At 41.2% G+C, this 20,011-nt stretch overlaps 1 protein-coding gene across 2 annotated transcripts in view; it reads left to right on the forward strand.

Moving 5' to 3' along the window:
- Positions 1–20,011, forward strand: part of LOC138190962 (uncharacterized) — an 85,401-nt gene that overhangs the window by 26,065 nt on the left and 39,325 nt on the right. Inside the window, exon 1 of one of the 2 annotated variants that reach the window (XR_011177121.1) lies at positions 5,204–5,289. The exons of the other annotated variant lie outside the window; for it this stretch is intronic. The gene's annotated coding sequence lies outside the window, so the exon portion shown is untranslated. Of the gene's footprint in view, positions 1–5,203; positions 5,290–20,011 lie in introns of those variants that run through there. 2 annotated transcript variants of the gene reach the window in all.

Below are 20,011 nucleotides of genomic sequence, written 5' to 3' on the forward strand. Positions count from 1 at the left end.
ACCCTGCACACGCCTCTTCTCTCAAATTGGCCATCAACTTCTTCTTCTTTTTTTTTTTTTTTCAAATCATTTTTATTTTCGTTCGAATCGAATTTTCCCTGCTTTCAGCGTTATTTTTCAAGGATGAAATTGGGCCGCTGATTCGTCGAGGGGCAGTGAAAAGAGAGGGAATTTTTGTCAGGACGATAATGGCGATAATGGGACGTTGGAAAAACAATTTTGGATTTAATATACGCAAGAGGCTTCGAGGCTCCGCAGAATCCGCAGGATTGTAATTCGATTGACGCATCAAAGGGGTGTATTAATATAGATATAACATTTTGCCGTGGGCGGAAGGAAGGGTGGGAGGTATGGAGGGGGTGGAACTTTAAACACGCAGTCTTTTTGCTCTTATTTATTGCGACATGAATAAAACACAAGGGAAGAAAACGGGAATGCGTATTAAATGCGGTATAATTTTCAAATTTCGGGGAAATAAATAACGGGTAAACGATACGCGGACGGGACCCGGCGGCACGGCCGCACGGGGATTCCCTCGGTGGACATAAATCCTCCCTCCCGACTGCTTCTACTCCTGCAGGAACTGGGGGTTTGGACGCGGTCTCGACTCCTTTATACGCTCAAGCTTACATCACCGTGCGATGCAAGCCGAACGATTTTTTATTTTTCCACTTAATACGAATAAAACCAACACGTACGTTCAGTTCAATAAAAATTCGTTAAACGGAAACAAATTTTATTCAAACCAACAGTTATGTTCCCCTCAAAAATGTGAAAAGATTAGATTAAAGATTAAAAATCGTAAAGTCGGAATAAATGAAAAACTGACTCGCCGTAGAAAAATGAGGGGAAAAATTTCTCGACCCGTTAGAAATCGCGTATACATATAAAAGCCGTTGAAACACGAGCAAAAGGAATTTTTTACGTGGTTATAGAATATATTTTGGAAGTAGTGGACAGCTTGCTACGCGTTGCAGGTTCCTTTAATAGGGCGGGGGAGAGGGCGCATTAATCCTTGCGTAATTGCAACACCGAGAGAGCGTCTTGCGACTGGGATATAATGTTTGCCCGTAGGGATAAGCTCGCAGCCTTTGATGGCAGTGGCGCAGGACGACGTTTCGCGGTTTCGGGCGGCAGCGTCCTCTCGCGTCACTTTCCGCCCGGCGTCGACGCCACTGGGGATTCTAACCCTGAGAAGCAGTAACCGCCACCCGCCGCGCAATTAGTCCGCGACTGGATGGAGTGGCCGAGCCGGACCTTAAAACCATTACAGACAGTTTCATCGTACGGTTAACGAACGGTTAAACGCGCACCTTCTACGCCGTTCCCATTGACCGACATTAATCTAATTGTTTTCCATCGGCGCGCTGCGAACGAGCTGGAGAACATCCTCCCTGCATTGAATTGCGACGCGTGCACTTAGCGCCGTGCCTTCGATCACTCGATCAGACCCTTCGTTTCAAACTGGGCAAGTTAACCCAATTTTTTAACCGCAATGTAGCGAGTCTTCTTCTTTTGAAGTGGTTAATTTTACTGAAAATTTAGTATCGCGTAGTTTCATAACTTCGGGTACGGTCATGTTTATCAATGCATTACACTTTCGGCTACCTGGATTTCGTTCCGAAACAAAATGCGAGTTCGATTCTATACGAATTATGTGACAATGACTATCAATCTCTCACGTTGGCTGCATCGCCAGTCATTTTCACTTAATTCGTATAGAGTCGAACTCGCATTTTGTTACGGACCGAGAACAAGTTAGCCGGAAAAGGAAGAGAGTAACGAACATTACCGTACGCAGATTTTCAATTGTTTGCCTGACTTTTATTTTTTTGTGAATCAAATTGCCCTTCGTATTGCAGAATTGTTTTCTTTTCGTTTTAAAAATATATAGTTTGTAACGATTAGACAATGTTTTGATACACTTGATGAGTTCATTTTCTTGCTGAATAATTTACCTCAAGTTTTGGTGTCTTTTTTATCAGTGAATTGAAGATTTGTAAAAGAAACTAGTTGTTATTTTTTTTTTTTTGTTACCAACGTTTCTGTTTCCTTGATCGAAAATTTTTCAAGTTACCCCGAACAGAATAACCGTAATCACACAGCGCTGATTTGTACTTTGAAATTCTGTTTTGCATATGTTATAGTTGCGTTTCAACTTATTCTAAAAAACTAAACTTGTTTACGTAATTTATTCATGTATTTGCTTATTTATTTATTTTAAAATTACGACGTAGGCAAAGAATTTAATAAGGGCCAAAGGTAGGTACTGAGGGAAAATAAATGAGATAGGCAGAGGCTCACAAACAGGATATGTGTACACATTACACATACGCATTGTACATATGTATTAGGTATATAGGCATAGGTATACTTATAACGAGGGTGCAATCAATAACCAAAATGGCCGCTATACCGTGCCCGTTCCCTGTAAAACACTTTGTGCCAGTGTGTTTAATATTTCAAACGGTGAACTAATGCGCCCTTTTCCTTTCCCTCTCTTTCTCGCCTTAATTCGCCTTTTCGCCATCTTCGCGTTTCGACCCTAACTTTATCTGCAGACATAATACGTAAGTTATAATATATATAACGTAGAAATTTTCAATCATTTTTTAAAGATATTGTCGCACTTGCCTCATATTATTGCGTGTTTTATACATTGCAATTCTTAGTTCGACTTCGACAAATATTCATATCTATGAATTTAGTATAATTCAAAATTGGGACTTTGCAAAAATTACAATTTGAGTATTGATTAGAAATTGAATTTGGTAAAATTTCAATTCAAGTGCCAAGCAAGAAAAACACTTTGGTAGAACTCCAATGTAACGATAAGAAATAATTAAAATAATGCCACGATTTCAATTCAACAGACTTCAATTTCAATCGAAACAAGCGGCTTCAGACTATGAGCCAGCCTTCAAACTTCCCGTTTTCACACCGAGGTTCCAAGTTCGCGAAACAAAAAAATATTAATAGCTATTTCGACATTCGAACTACAAATTCAAATTCGCGATTGAAGATTCAAAAGCCCTTGGATACCATATCTCGAAACGTCGAGATTTAATGAAGACTCAAGTTTTCATATTTGGGTTGATAACAATAACCTACTTTGTTCTCTGAAAACAGAGAAACGGAATGATAAAAGGATCAAACAATATTCTAATTTCGATACGAATGAAACAAAGTTTTTTCTACAAAAAATAATCCATCGGCAATGGCGATTCATGAATGAATATACACGTATATATATATTTATATCTTACTGTTAGCTGAGAGGGGGAATCAATTCAGGCTATTTGTGGAAAAAGGAAAGAACTGAATCGGACGCATGTGAAGCCAGTTCGCGTGCCGTTATAACTCCGCCTGTAATGACAGTCTCCGAAGTGAGTACAAGAGAGAGAAATGGAGAGAGAGAGAGTGAGAGTGAGTGGAGAAAGGAAAGAGAAGGGCAACTGTGGCGAGGCGTCATTAAGTATTTATGCACTTTCCATTAGCGCAGTGGATTGTACTTATCAGGGATAAAGTCAAAGGGTTCTTTTGCCACGTCGGGGGCAGGAAAAGGAGAGACAGAAAGAGAGCGGGAGGAGAGAGGTTTAAGCTCAAAATATGAAAAACCAACGTGCGGTCTAGCTTTGCGATAATGTGTTTATAAAGTTTAGAATTTTTGTTTCTCTCGTCTGTGATTCATTGATCAAATTATGAAGATTATTTTTCATCTAGCTGATTTTCAATTCTTCTTTCGCGAGAAAATTCGACCCATTTCTTTTACGCGCACAAGTTTTATCCTTTGTTCTGGAATTATCAATATTGACGAGGAGGAGGAGGAGGAATTAGAAATGTAAATTAAAACGTTAATTAGTCAGAGAAAATTGTTTCAAGAACTATATTTTATTCGTATCTCAATGTTTACTAGAAATATTCATCAGTTACATGAGTAAATGTTTAATTTCGATCACGTAACGTTTTTTAACGAGTAAAAATTTTAATTCTCATTTTATCCGTCGGTATATTAAAACGAAGCAGAAAAATTTGTGCACATTCAATGAAAATCATTTTTACTCGTGACCTAAATTTTTTCTAGTTTCGTATGGATGCGGTAATCAAAAATTCAGTCCGAACGCGAATTGAAATTTGTCGAAAATAGTCTTGTGAATAAAATGAGGTATCATCATAGAGTGAAATTTAACGAATATTACTGGATTTATAAAAATTTTAAGGCAATTTCAAACGAAGCTTCGACATTTATAACCTTTTGTTTACAATTCCAGTATAATCAATTCTTGTAATTTTCAAGATGTGACCTCAAAATGCTTGCCTAGACAGCCCCTACACACCCTGGAACTATGTCAAGAGTTAACGCAGACACCCTGTATATTAAACAGATTTATGGCTAGCCAATTAATATCCCGAAAGTCTCAATTGCATTCGATTTCTGCAGCATGAAATTAAAGCGTGCAATCGAAACGGTGCTGAACTGCGATCAGTTACTCGCGGGTGTAACCCGTGTAATAGTTTAATTCATATGCAAATTATCGTCGGGCTGAGGGGCAGGGTGGTAAAAGCAGAGGGCGTGTGATAGCCCCGAGGTCTTTGAATTCTGCAAGGTACGAGGTGCAGAGCGTGCGACACACTTGTAGAAACGACCTCATAAATTTGCAACCAGATACCTGTCGTCCTTATGTGGTGCATAATTGTAATAGCTGCGGCGGGACCTACGATTTGATCGCCGAAACGCCATCGTGAGAAGCCTTTGTATGAAACAATCAATTAAGGTTATAACGGTAAAAAACTGTCGACGCAGAGAATTAGAAACGAGATTCTTGGTCCGGTTGTGCTTCAATGCAAAATAGCTTCGATTTTTTTTTTTTTAAACAACGGACGCTCATTCCATCTCTAACCTTCAAATCAAGACCAAGAAAAACTTTTAGGTATGGTTACTATCATACAGTCGTTAGATATTCTCATTTTTTTTTTTTTTTTTCTTCTATCATAATCGAAAAATATAACTCTGGGTGTAAAACGAAATTTGGGATTATAGCTGTGGACAGAGGAATATAAGTAAACGATTACTGTTATTCGTTTTGGTTACGGTCACTTGTAATGTCTAACTATTGTCGGCTAGCTAGTAACGTTTAAGTTCCCTAGTTGTAAGTTGGCAAACCTGGTAACGTTGCTAGTTATAGGATTGTCAGAAAACAAACGCTCTCTTTCTGTGTCGCCGTATTGTGCTTCGTACGTTTGAAATAAGGAGAATATTTATATTCATCATCATTCGCTATTCTGATAGTGAGTACTTTTTAAGATATTATACATTATATGTTCTTGTAACTTGCTTTGCAGTAATTTGGTGTTGGTTATAAGCGGAAAATGTGTTGTTGACAACTACAATCACATCTTGGGGGGGGGGGGGGGGGGGGGGGAGATGACGCATTGAAAATAAGGCGATATTTAGGAATTTTTTTCGAACAAACCGTCCAATTGATCCTATCAAAATTATTAGAGTATTTTATTGGAAGTTTAAGCGACTAAAATTCAATTTTTTTGGTATGAAGGAAAGGTTATAACGGTCATTATAAATTGATTTGTTTGACGCTAAACCATTTGCGCGATGATTTTTGGTGGGCAGTCTAGCGCCCGTTGTATTCATCTGAAATAAAAGATTCAAAACAATTACTTTTCTCAAAGAGTATACGCATGATTTGAACGTAATTCGAAAAAAATATGCCAAATTGTACCAATGGTGACCCTTGGAATAAAAAAATACGATTTTATCGCATAACTTTCAGGTTAATTATGCAATTACAGTAATATAACCAGACGATATCATTGGAAATGTTAATTCAATTCACGAGGAAATTATTAATGCGGACGCATGCCAAAGAAAAATTTAACCAGATTAGTAGTTTTTAAGTTATCTTGTACGCGAAATAATGGCTTGAACGGTTTCGAGCTAAATAAGTCAACTTCTAATTACTGTGATAACCTTGTTTTGATACCGAAAAAAAAAAAAAAAAAATGGATTTCATTCACTTCATATTCCAATAAGAAAGTGCCCTAAAAATTTTGAAAGGATCAGAATTGTACGGTTTTACCGAAAGAAATTCTTTAATTCGAACAATGTTTGATCTAGGAATTTCATAGTAGTTAGAAAAGATAAAATTTTCTCCAGCGCTAGTTCGTTCTCTTCTCTCTCCGTTCTTCGAGTTCGGTATAAACCCAGCGTCCATAGACTACTGATTATTTAAATTCGGGCCGGCGTGCAGGGTGTGTAGAACAGGATGGGTGGACAAATAACTAATTCAAGGGTCGCCGGGTGCGGATAGGGTGATTGGCGCGTATAGCTGGACCTGGACACCGCGTACGGGTGGCCGTTTAATTGAAACAAATAGAGTGATCGAATTGGGGTGCCGCATGCAGACGGAGGAGATGCGGCGGCGGTTATGCTCGCGGTAGATTTGCGGGGACTTCGAGAGGGCGAAACCCTTTCAAGGGATTATGCGCTCGAGTAATGTATGGCAAACATAAATCACGACGTCCCGCCACCGGCTCCTGTATAAGGTAGGTGTACACCACCTATACCGATGTCACTCCCCCTCTCTCTCTCTATTTCTCTCTCTCTCCCTCCCGGCCCTCGAGATGATCTGCGGAACCAACTGCACACCGCTCGGGTAGACTAATTGGTCGCTTGCCACTAGGCCGTTACTCCAGCGAATACAGGAGTGAGACACTTTTAATCAGAGATAGCTAGACGAAGAGAGAGGGAAATGGTGTTTGGTACTTGGAATTAAACTTCTTTTTTTCGAGAGAGAGAGAGAGAGACAGAGAGAGAGGGAGAGAGGGAAAGAGAGTTGAAACACTCGTGTAAAGTCGTTCGGACTTAATGTGCCTCTTGCGCTAGTTTCTAAAAAGTATACTAGCATGAAGAATTATTATCTTTTGTCGAGACTTCACTAGGAGAGAAATATGTTTTCGTGTACCTCTATTATAGTTCCCGGGGGGGGGGGCTTACTTTGAAATTGAATTAATGATTCGAACCTATTGGCAGTGATTTGAAGTGATTTGTACTTTATACTGTGATTTTCATTTTTTTGCAATGTTACCCTTGATTTACAATGATTTTCGAGCGTTTTTACGAATTGGATGAGATCACAGAAAACCACAAGAAATTTTGAAAATCGCAAAGAACGATGGGAAATGATTGAAAATCAACGTAAACCACTCGATAAACTGTAAATTATCAAAACTACGTGATAAGATAGAAATCAATTATAGAATGCTAATGAATCGGAACCATTTCGTGATAGTACTGCAAGACTTACAACAATTTGCATGATTTGAATGAATACCTACTTATTATATTTTTTTTTCTACTCTAAATTTAAAGATTTCGAGGGATCTCAGTACACAAGCATATTTTACAATTCAAATAAATCTATTTTTATCAATACCTATACTACACAAAGTGTAGTTCAAGCATTCAAAGTTGCGCTGGTCCGTTGCGTTTTCAATTTCGGTTTAGCGGTTGTAAAACCTACATGTGAGTTCATGAAATTGGACTTCCGATAGGCTCTGGGAAATTCAGATGACGGTGAAGGGTCGATACTACAGGATAGACTTACAAGGCTGGATGCTACCGGCGTTGGCAGATAGTTTGTGAGCTCGTTACTCGCACCTTGGGTTCGCACGTAAGTTTGTGTAATTGATAGCGTTGTGCAAACCTGTCGGTATAGTTTACGTTGCACGGAAAATGGCAATGGAAGTGAGCGTCAAAGTGCTGGAGGTAGAGCTGCAGGATTACAGTCGTGCAGAAGAACTGACAATGAGCATCGGCGCAAGCCCACGAATTAATTTCGACCGACCTAAACCTTGCAGGATTTATATCTATCTGATTGATTAAATTCCATCCGTTCATTCGAAAGATTACACAAAAAATTTCGTTCCCGAATTTCGAGCTTGATTTTATGAAGTTGAGAAACTCCGCCAAAGGATGTGAATAATTTTTAAACGTTTCGAATGACTTCGTATATGATTCTCTTGACACTTGAAATGACTGCGATGAACCTCGTGGTCTTCTTTTTTAAATCTCGTATAGTTGCACGTGATTTCGAACGTACTCAAACGGCTTTAGTCGTGCAATTTGGACTCCAAATTACTACGATAATTCAACCCTTGGGCTGTTCGCGATTTTTGAGAAATAGGATAAATGTCTTTCGCCTTATTCTTTGCACCGAAGTAAGTTACGAGGCAACAACTTCCTCTACTTAGCCCGTGCACCCTTCTTTACGCAGTGTTACAGTGACGTTTTAAAAAACCGGAGTCGTTGCATCGACTCTCCTTCTCTCTCACGGCAATAACAGCAACGCGTCAGATGCAGAGATACACGCGTATAAGGCAGCCGCTCTCGATCCGAAGCCGACTCAGCCGGTGTGGAGGTTTCTGTCTACATGGGACTCTTTTTTAAGGGTGGAATAACAGCGATTTTATTTATTTATTTTAACTTGATAACGCATAAAGGAGACACGCGTCGTTTGCCACGGAGTTACGGCTCCTCTTTCGGCAGAGTAACGGCGGGAGGGTTGGAAAAAGAGAATAAGGGATGCCCGTTGAGTTTTCCACTTCTCAAGCAGCACCGGCAGCTCCCTTGTTTGATCTCCCTCGACGACGACGAGGTTCTTCTCCGCGAACGTCTGCCTCACTTTAAAACGCGTTACTTTGATTGTAATGCCGCTATTCACCGCGCTATCGTCTCTCGGTGTTTTCTACTACCCCTCGTACCTACGAACGTATACACCTACCTTCCTCGGCTCCCTTATCGCAAATGACTGTTTCCTACGGAGGAAGTCCCGCCATTTAGGGGTCGTAACTTCGAACGCTTTAGACCGCTTATTATTCCCCATCCCAACACCCGGGATACACGGATACACACCAGCTGTGCAGATGCCGCTGCTGTACGTTGACGGTAAAAATCAAGAACAAGACGTCTTCCGGTGCTCAGATTTTTTTTCACCCTCTTCTCTTCTATACATTCACCTTTATTCATTTTCCAAGAAAAGCTATCTCGTTTCAATTATATTCATCCCACGCTCACTTCGTATCATCATCCTTTTATTCACATTTTTATATCGATCTCTTCTTCCAACAAAACACATTCTAATTTTTATACTCCTGTGATAAAAAAAAAAAAAAAAAAAAAAAAACAGCGAACAGTCAGTCTTCCAATTATACTACGATTTCTTAATTTAGAACACATGTATAGCCAACCTTTCAACGGTATTCACATACGCTGGATAAGACGATCAAAACAAAATATTTCTTCAAAGTTTGCGCAGATTTCGCATCACATTTACGCAGTATTATATTATCTATAAAGGAATGGATGCTTATAGTGTATGTTGCGAAAATGTCAGTGACGGTCAGTATTATCTCGAATAAAGTTCGAGTGAAAGTTTGTACCGTGGAAAGAATATGAGAAAAAAGTTGGAGGGAAGTATTGAGAAGGGTTGAGAGTCGCTGCGAGGGTTGCTACCCTTGGGGTGTCGGAGGGGTTATATCCTTGCGCATGTGGCATGTTGGTTCTAATCGTATAAATAACTCACGGTGCGGATAAAGGCGCGAGTGGGACTCTTCTGTGGTAAGCCGCTGACAGAACGAGCAGTGGTCGTACATCTACACCGAGAGAGAGAGAGAGAGAGAGAGAAAAAGAGAGAGGAAATCTGTTTTCATATAATCTTCTACACGTACAAAATTTCCCACTTCCGGGATTAGGACGGATCACCGTCGTACTTGTGGTGCTTTTTAACCCTGTTTCATCGTCGCGGACTGGATTGCACGTGTTTGTTCTTCAGGGGTTTCAATTCATCCATTTTCTTTTTTTCTTGTACCTCAGATAGCGGAGAGATCTACAAAGTGGTAAAAATGGCGTCTGATGGACGTCTTACGAATTCATCTCGACAATATCGACCACCACAGTTATCGACAACGTTTCTTTTTCGTTATTGATTTTGAACAATTTCAACAAGTTTCAACGTGTCTTTTACCGTATAATCATTTATTTGTGAAATTTATACAACAAGATTTTATTTGATCCGAGCGTTTCATTTCCTCGTGTATAAACCCGTCTCGCCTCTGTACTAGCCCTTCCTTATGTAACTATTCTCTCGTTCGATCGAGCACTTGTCGTGATTGCGAGCCACACCAATCATCCGTACGTGTAAGTCGCCATCCTACTCGTGATTCCGTGATAAATAAACGCACAAGTGACAAACTCACTTTTTGGACTATGGTCCAGGAGTTCAGGATTAATTGCTACTTCCTTTTCTCATTGGCATCTTTTCTGCCGTGGAATGGTTTCAGCTCACTTGCCAAAAGAAAACGTTTTTAACGCTGTTGATGGGCTTGACCAAATTATCGAACTATCGTAAGGACACCATTTTCTTTCGGTAGGAGTACCAGGAACGTTGCATTGACTTGTCTGAGCATTTAGAATCATGAAAGTGGTGTAAAAGAAACGGTTCATTTATACGATACGAAAAGTAGCTTCGAAAGATGTTACGTTATTCCTTAAGTAGGCCCTATTACTGGTTCCAGGGCAAATTCGTAACAATTATCATCGTTGTGTTTTTTTTGTTCACTACACCCAAGGGTTTGTGAAGATCTCGACTTGAAATCGTTCCTCGTGAACTAGAAGCTTCCAGGGAAAGTAGTCTATCTGATACAAACCATTTTTGGTGTTAATCTATAATTCAATGGTTCTCGTTGTCGAGTACCGAACATCTCGTACAGAATAAATATCTTTTTCACCAGTATGCCTATGGTCCAGGCAGTTGACGGATAATGCCACCTTCACCGGTGACGAATGAGTGAGATAACAAACACACAACAGGTTAGACCACCGTAGAATACAAGCAACGCTTAACTCAACACCGCAGGTATTCACACACAGTGATCCGTGTAACTAGAGAGCGAAGCTTCACTGTTGACAATGAGAATGATAGTCAATCCGTGAAACCTCCGTCATCACATCCCCGTGTACGCTTAATCCTCCACATTGGTATTGGTCACATTTCCTGAAGCAATAGACGCTCGGGTTTGCTGTTGGAATAGAATGCACGGTTTCGCGATGTACGCTGAGAAGTTTGTCAATCGATATGGATCGTTTATCGAAGAAGAGAGAAACAGGGAGTGCTGGAGAGAGCAAGAGTCAAGACGGATCGGGTGGATATTTTTTAGGAATCAACAGCAGCAGCAGCAGCGTCCCTTTGGCGTGGCAGGAACTCGCGCCCCAAAGTCACCCCGAAGCTTGGTTTGTGGGGCGTCGCGCTGGCAATTCCCTTAAATGCCCTGTCGCCCGCAAAAAGCACTCCGTCTAAAAAACCCTCCTCGTCTTCCGCCAGTCCGCCGGTCGATGCCACTCAGGCCTATTGCCTCTGCCCAGCCGAGATTATATTAGCCTTTATGGTTCCAATAAAATGCAACATCGATTTATACGGCTTGTCGACGAAACGGGTTTCCTCGTACTATATACCAACCTTCTTCGTACCTCTACGTACGGGTCATTCGTTTGATCAAAGTTCACGCGGACGAACGAACCAGCGGAGGATGGAGATCGTGCTTTCTCAACATGGGTTTTCCGCGAAACTGTCGCCGGTACTACACGAACTTCTTTTCCCTTCTGCATGACTGATTCGCGAACCTAAAGAGTATTGTGTTATATATGGTCAGTACTCGGTCGCTTATCCAAAATTCAGTCAGGATGGAAAGATCAGTTCGGGCCACTTCGAGGATTCGACTTGTTCCAAGAACCTTGTCCAGTCTTTGGTGCTCCGATAAGGTGAAGTCCATTTTGACAACGTCCGAGAGAACTGATAACGACTGTTCAACGAAATCGAGTTTCTATTCACGAGTGCAGAGTCTTGGAATCTTAAAAATGTTCGAGTCTGATCGCTTCAATTAATGCCCAAGTCTGATATTTATACTACGGTTTTAGTGAAAGAGCCTATATTAACAAAAGAGAATTGTTTCCGTCCATTTCATCAGTGAACTTGCATTCATCCAATAAATCCACCGACCGTCTTTTGAAAGGTTCACAGCCGACTGTCGTTCAGAAAAATACAGTACCCATTTGTTCCGCCTCAACAGCAAGACAATAAATTTTAGTCCATTGTCTGATAGTCAGTGAAACGAAATGTGGCCGTAATTTCTTTCTAAACGTTGAGACTGAATATTGCGTTATAAAAATCTGCAGTATTAATCGCGGTACAGTTTGATGTTTTCTCATGGGACTTATAATACTGTAGGATAAAACGATCAAATTGTCATGTAGGTAAATTGAACAGAGAGCACACCATTCGGTATCGCATGGGCGGCGACCGATACATTTCCAATATATTTGAAAATAGGCCGGATATCGCAGTCGCTTCAGGAAATGAATCGTGTTTCTAATTTTCCAACTTCATCCCTCGAGCCGCTGCTGCTCTTATCCTACTTCAGTACACAGTGCTGCGCCAGCTTTCGAATTGTGATTATCAAGAATTTCTGCGAAATTAATAACATGATATACGGGTATGGGAACTCTGAAGAAACGGTTAAATTTAACTCGTCAAACTCGACATTGATCTTAAGAATGGATAACAATAATAATAATAATAATTGTGCACAGTCTAGGTTTAACGTAAATTTAAAAAAGATTCGAGCTACGAGGTGTAATATGTCTGGCGAAAAAGAATCTCTGAAATGATAAAAAAAAAACGAAAGAAAAAAAAAATGAAATCGATTCATGAAAGAAAAAAGGTTTTGCCAGTTAATTATACTGCTGAAAATGCGTGTATAGGATGTGCGTACATTAAGCGTGAACGCTGCATGTGTGTAGGATGGGTGCACGTCATGATCCATAGGTGTGATAAGCATGCATGACGTACTCATCGAAAAAGCACAACTCGACGGTTTAATCCGGGCGTGGAAATTGAAAAACCTGTGGGGAAATTTAATACAGCTACATTATATGTGTTGCGCGTACGTATGCGTGGTTACAATACATGGAAGAACCGAGGGAGAAATTTTTCGATGCAAGGAGAAACGAAACGCGTATAATATATAATACGTGAATGCACGAGTACCGTCACCATTGATAGATATTCACCTATACGTATGTAAGTCTGTTGTATATTTTTCCCTATATACTCGGGTTCGCGACGTATTAGGTATGCGAAATGAACGACGGGTCTCCTCATCCTCCTCCTCATTCTACTTCCCATACCCGTGTATCGAAAAAATGTGAATAAGCTTTCCAATTTCCGATATTTTCCATGACATTTTTCTGTGAGAGTATATGCATTATATACACACAAACACACACACACACACACATATATATATATATATATATATATATATATATATATATATATATATATATACGCACACACGTGGGTTGTTGCAGGGAGGGGGTTTGAGTTTCAATGAAACGTGAAACATACAACGAAATCCCATCCGATATAATACTGATCGCTACCCCGCACGCGATTTTACTCTATACACATACGTCACGGATGTTGCGGTATTGAACGCTTATTCAAAATTCTTTTGCCGTGCAGAATTCCAATTGCAATATCCCCGACGCGTTTGCAAAATGCGCTGTACTTATTTCATGGCAGCTTACGAACGGAGTACAATCCGTTAAAACGATGGACCGAGCTGATGTTTCACGCTTTTATCCTTCTTTTTAGCTCGATAAACAAATAAACATCAGGCAGTTGTCAATGGGGTGCAAAATTTCTATTGCTTCGAATAAAAAAGCTCATAGTTCAGTATATTCAATGACGGAACCGCCAAAGTCGAAGCTTGAAAGCTTTTTCTTCCAAGCATCATGTCAGACCGGTTAATTATGTTGTTAACAACATCTCATCCGGCGATCCCAAATCGATGCGAAAAACTTGCCGGAGGCGTAGCAACAAAAGGAACTGAACATCGAGTATCGGGATTTCAACCGCACTTGGGTGTAATAATAGAAGCTGATAACAAAAGATACGAAGCGTAGTTTTCAAAGTCCCGGCTTAGTTTCGCTGCGGATCGGCGTTACAACAAGTTGGCGAAGTTTCGATATAAAATTGCAGTAGGTACGTCACTTACACACGAACAATATAGCCGTGTACGTACTTGAAAAGAATCAAATGGTTCAATAAGACGTTCTCCGTCGGAGGTTCATATTTTGCGAAAAGGGCTTGGGGGTGGAGATCGGGGGATAATAAAAGCCGGTTCCGACCGGGGATCGAATTTTTCAAGTCTGTGCAAATCCCTGGAATTCGGTCTTCGAGTAAAAGGTACGGAATTGTACAACAACTTTTGCAAATAGCTGTGTAACGGATGAATTTACACTCCGTGAATTCCTATACGATTAAACGCGCCCGTGGCTAAAGCCTTAGGAAAATCCGAGGAGGAACTAAGTTTGTCGGATTTGTACGGTGATGAAACGAGAATATCGCGGCATCCGTCGTGATATTACACGAGCATACGACACGCATGCTCGTCTATCGTGCCTCTGTGCTTGTGTAAGCTGCGCTGCTTTCTTAACATCAAAGTTAAGAGATCCGCGACATTTTACTCGACACACGCCTCGCGTTATACGCAGTCATGCGGCGGAACTGCAGCTGCAATCATGCGTTCACTTTTATATGGAATGCGGAAAATATCAGGGGATAAAGTTCGCACCTGCGGATTATTTACTTATTTCTCTATCTTGTCTCGATGATTTTTATCATTTTATTAATGTACTTATCGGACAGATTCGTGTGTCAATATTTTTGGATAAAATTCTAATAGGTGTTACGAAAGTTTCGAGTTTTTTGTGTGTATTCATTTTTATGGTTTCAACCGAAAATAGCGCTAAATATAGAAACTATAGAGTGCAATTTATTTTTATTTTTTTATTGTGAAAGGTTTCGTCGTTTGAAACGATTGCGATTTTGTTCTTGATATTTATATTTCGATTAATTTTTTCACCCAACGTAATTCGCGAAGAGGCTATAAATTTCCGAAGATATTTGAATCCTCGTCACCTGGTGGATTGTTTAATTATTTAAAACTTTGATATTGATTTTCTTTACATTTCTATACCTGTAACAGAATTTCCCGCGAGAGGTATGAAATAATTGCATTTACACATTTTCAAAATTACACATTCGATTGAAATTTATATAAAGTGAAATAATTGATTGTTTTAAAAATGTATTAAAGAAGTTTCTACACTTTGTTTATTTTAATAAACCATAATACGATACATTTTTCTTAAAAATACTGAAATTTGTAACATTATGTGTGAAGCACGTGAAGCTTTCGATTTGAAATTCCTTAGATAAAATTTTAACACTTGGCAACGATTTCTTTAAAAATCATTTTTCAATAAACTGGTACTTGGTAATAGGAAAATGAATTCTTTACAAGTGTTTCATTGACGTCTTTTTTTGCACGGTAGAAAAAACAGACGAATCTATCCGATTTCCAAACCATCGTTATTACGTCGACCAAAATATTATCAAAAAATCGTGAAAAGTCGATATACGTAAAACAATCGATTTGTTGCGGTAAATCGATTGTTTCGAGGCGATTGTAACGCATAAATTAGGCGAGCGTGTTTCACCGCAGCACGAAGGCGATGAAATACGGGATCGCGTCGCCTCGAACGGATTGCGATTTAGGCGAGGTAAATCGTCGAATGGCACAGTAGCTTTTCACGGTAGAGGGAGGCGGGGAGGTGAACCCTCGACTTAGCAATTCAGCCGGCAATCTCGCACGTTTTAGGGCGCCGATGTTTAAGGGTGGTTTTATAGTGTCCGGCGCAGAGGTCAACCTGGCCTAAGATATATCAACCCCGCCTCTTCCCGGCTCCTTGATGGATCGAGGCTTTCGGTTATATAGCGGGGGAGGCGAGGAGGTCGGGCGAAGGTTCCGCGCCCCGGAGGCCGCAGGCCGCAAGCCGCAACCAAACCGCCACTGCGGCACATACAATATTCAACTTCGATTTCTCATCCCGCGGACACGTTGTACCTACATATTAAACGCGATTCATCATATTTCAAGAATCGTCCTTCCGACCTCCGCAGCTTATAGTTTCCATTCACCCTCCGCCTTTCCAGCTCTGCCTATTACACGAATTCCTCAGACCGACCCCGTACAGTCAGATTGACGTACCTACACGCGATGCAGGAATTGAATCTCATTCGTTCGAGAGAATTACCGGATTTTTATAGCATGCTCACAGCATACTCTCCGTAACTTCCTGCCCTCTGAGTTCTGAGGATGGAACTTTACCAAAAACAATCGCGGTAAGTTAGCATGCGAGAAATTGTACAGAGTTTGGTTTACTGCACAAAAAAAGAAATTTGTCGAGTTCACCAATTGGCACATCAGGATGAAACGTGTCGAAAGTTACTTCCATCAAACGACATTTATTTAACTCAAGACAATATTTCTTTCGACGTATATTCGATTGTCATGTTTGGTAAAGTCTGCACATCCCTTCTCTGCTGTGTGTCAAATACGTATGATTCCAATCTTGTAGCACTAACTGCTAAGTCGAAAACTCTGACACGTGTCATCCTTTCATTTTTTACTCAATAATTACTAAGAGGTTTTTAATTCCTTTCAAATGGCTTTGCTTTTTTCAATCGCTGTTGCACATCATGCCTGCTGCAGTACGTGTAATGGGTAGGTTGTAAATTATTCTCAGTAACAGGTAGGCGTCAGAGGATTACTCAATTTTCTATTATACAATCGCTGTTGCATATTATAATGTAACGTAGCGACGACAGCCGGCTGCACTGCTGCTGCTACTGCAACAGACTTGATGATGAAATCATCGTTACAGTAGTTCAGTGCAAAATAACAAGCTGATCAATCATGTATCTGCGTAAACACCTCCGTACTTCAGTGCTCTTTTATATCTACGTGTAACGATGTACGAGAACCTGAAAGTCCGTATAAGTTTTGACAAAGAACAAAGTTTTGCATAGCCGAATGTTTTTTGTGACATCGTGATAATGGTCACTTGGTTCAAGATGGTTCGATGCTCAATATCTATCACTGCGGTAGTTTTCGGTATTACAGTTAACTATATTATGATTTTGTTGAGTGGTTAAACGAAGGTTAAAGATGCAGATCCTTCAGTTGAACGACGTTGATCAAGTGTCAAGTGAATTCTGATATCACCTGATATCTAACCATTCCAGAAGTTAAACATAATTTTTAGAGATCTTCGATGAATTTCCACTGATGACACATAGTCTTTTTTAAATGTCGCTGGCTCCCAATTGATTCTCGATGGTTGCAGGTCACAGCCAACTGACTTCCAGCGATTACCATCATATTTCGATCGGTAGATGATGATTTCCTGATGGTTTCCTACAATTTAGTCTTTCAATAACCCCCAACGACGTCGTTCCACACCCCGAATAATTTCCGATAACATCTTCAATGCACTAGGTCGATAAGACAGTACCTTCTCAACAACAAGCTTGGCCTCGAGTGGCTTCGCGCACCAAAACACACCATCAACTCGAAACGCGTACGAGCTGGCAATCTCGGTTATACAGTTGTACGTCGGTACTCGGTACTGCACCAGGGAGTAAACCATGGGCATAAGAACAAGTGGAATAAAAAGAGGACGAGAGGAAGAAGAAGAAGAAGAAGAAGGGGAGGAGGAGGAGTAGGAGGGTGAAGGTGACCGTGCAGGCAGCCGGTCGTCAGTGCGGTCAGGAGGTAGCTATGGGTTTCGGACCGAGGAGCGGAGTGACTTAACATCTGAATTCAGTCGATACATCACGCCTCTGGAAGCTGGGCTCCGCCTTCGCCGCCTTGGCCTGCACCCTCGCCTGCACCCTCGCCGCCCCCGCAGTCCTCGCCCCTCTGGCACCCTCACCTCCCTGGCCTTCCTCAACCGCTCCGTATGCTCCGCCCAACTCCTTTGAGCGGGATTCACTCATCTCAAGCAGTCGGCATGGGCGAGCCGAGACGGGGACCCGGATTGCTCGCTGCTCTGCATTTTTATGCAATTCTTTTACCTCTTCTTGTTTCTTTTTTTTTCCATTTTCTTTATCTTCAAACTGGAATTGCATCCGCTGCAGGTATCGCCAAGGATTGCAGAGGCAAAACATACTGGAATTGTCTGGTTTCGCTGTGCGGCTTAATCCTCTTGCAGACCATGCACTGCATACTAAAGACCCGTGGAGATGGGGACAAAGTAACGAGAAAAAGAGACGAGGAACGGTATGAAATAGCGAACTTCGATGATTGGACACGTATAGTTTAACCACACTTGAGTATTTATGTGTCCGAAATATGGACCGGAACAACGAGAAAGAAGGGGAACTAAAGTGCAGAAAATGGTGATGAAGAATTGGAAGAGGATAAATTTATCCCCACAAACCTTATAACTCTCTTTCTCACTACTGTTCCTAAAAGGTTTGACTCAAGTTTTGCAATTCGTTACAAGCTGTTGAGTTTTGTCTACTTTCGACTTGAATAAGTAGACTTTTTCAAAATTCATACTGATAGTGATTCGGTTCGTTCAAATTTCTTGTGAACTGGTATCAGTTCTCTGCGCTGACTGTCACGATAATAAGATCCTCTGGTCGACAATTGACATGGCTCAAGACATACCATAATCCGATGAACTACCGACTACATCTAATGATGAACTACTTCCTTCGTTCCTTCGTCCCTTTTCTGTTGTTTTTTTTTTTTTCTATTTCATACACCGCAGCACGGCGATCGCGATGAGACATGCGACTCTCTAATTGTAAACTCCAAAGTCTGCAGTGAGGCAAGAGAAGAAGGAAGGGAAGGGTGAGAGAGAGCCGCCACTGCTGCTGCAAAGCCATGAGCATTGAAGAAGAAGACAATCCTATCTTAAAGGCAAGTGTCTTCCTCAAGATGCGGTAAACTTTCCAAGTTGTAGGTAGTACCACCTACTTTTCCGCCCGCCGGCTCCTACTGCTTTCGCTGCAGACTCCGGGAGAGTCATCAGACAAAAGCGAGAACTTTTGTAATTAAAGTTGCGCTCGCAGTGAGGCTAACTTGAGGGAAAACTTGTCGAGACCGGCGAACTCCATGAGCTCCGAGACTTAAAACTCCCGCATGCACCATGTTCGTATATTCACCCCCAACCTTCTCATCGCGAAAAAACATCGCTGGATAAGGGAGACAGGAAGAACAGAATTCAAAAGTACCACCGAGGTCCTTCCAAGTATTCCCACGGTGTGTCCACTCACTTCTGATTATTGCGATCGCATGATCGCCTCGTAGCTCCACGATGACGATGTTCCGTTCCAGCTTCATCTGGTTTCATGACGCGGATTGGCGTGTCCCACGCAATGATCGGGACAAAAAGCGAGAGACGAGAAGAGGCGGAGATATACCGAGGAGTTGGGAGATGTTTTACAAAAGCAGTTGACATCAGCGCACGCGACCGGGAAAAAAGAGCCAGTCTCTCTTCTTGGTAGGAGGCTTAATTATCTTGTTAGCGGTCCGTTCCTGCCGTCGCGGGTCTTTAAAGTGCCCAACACCAGACCGTCCCATCACGCTGAATGGCGATGGTGCTGGTGCACTCTTTTACCGGGCAACTTCTTGCCCCGCGCACCGTTATGTATACACCCGCACTTGCAGCTTGTAAATTGGTGCGCTTCTTGTCCGCCTTAAAACACTCTGCAAACTTGCCCATCGTACGCCACTTGTGTATTTATTGATTCTATTTAACCGATGACTTGTCGGCAAATGATGATTCAATTGCCACTTATTCGCCACAATCAAAGGTTAACCTTGTTCCATCGACTGCGGATCATGGAAATCTCCGATCTACCCAAAATTGGCGAGGTGTTTGAAAATCTAGAAGGTATTTGATAGATTAACAACCAACACTCACGGTTTTCAATTAACTTTTCACTACTAAGGAATATCAGATTCACTGATATACGATAATCTATGCAAGTAAGATTCTCCTGTTTAATAGTTACTACTC

This window comes from Neodiprion pinetum, chromosome 5 (genome assembly GCF_021155775.2).
Source record: "Neodiprion pinetum isolate iyNeoPine1 chromosome 5, iyNeoPine1.2, whole genome shotgun sequence".
NCBI classification, from domain to species: Eukaryota; Metazoa; Arthropoda; class Insecta; order Hymenoptera; family Diprionidae; genus Neodiprion; species Neodiprion pinetum.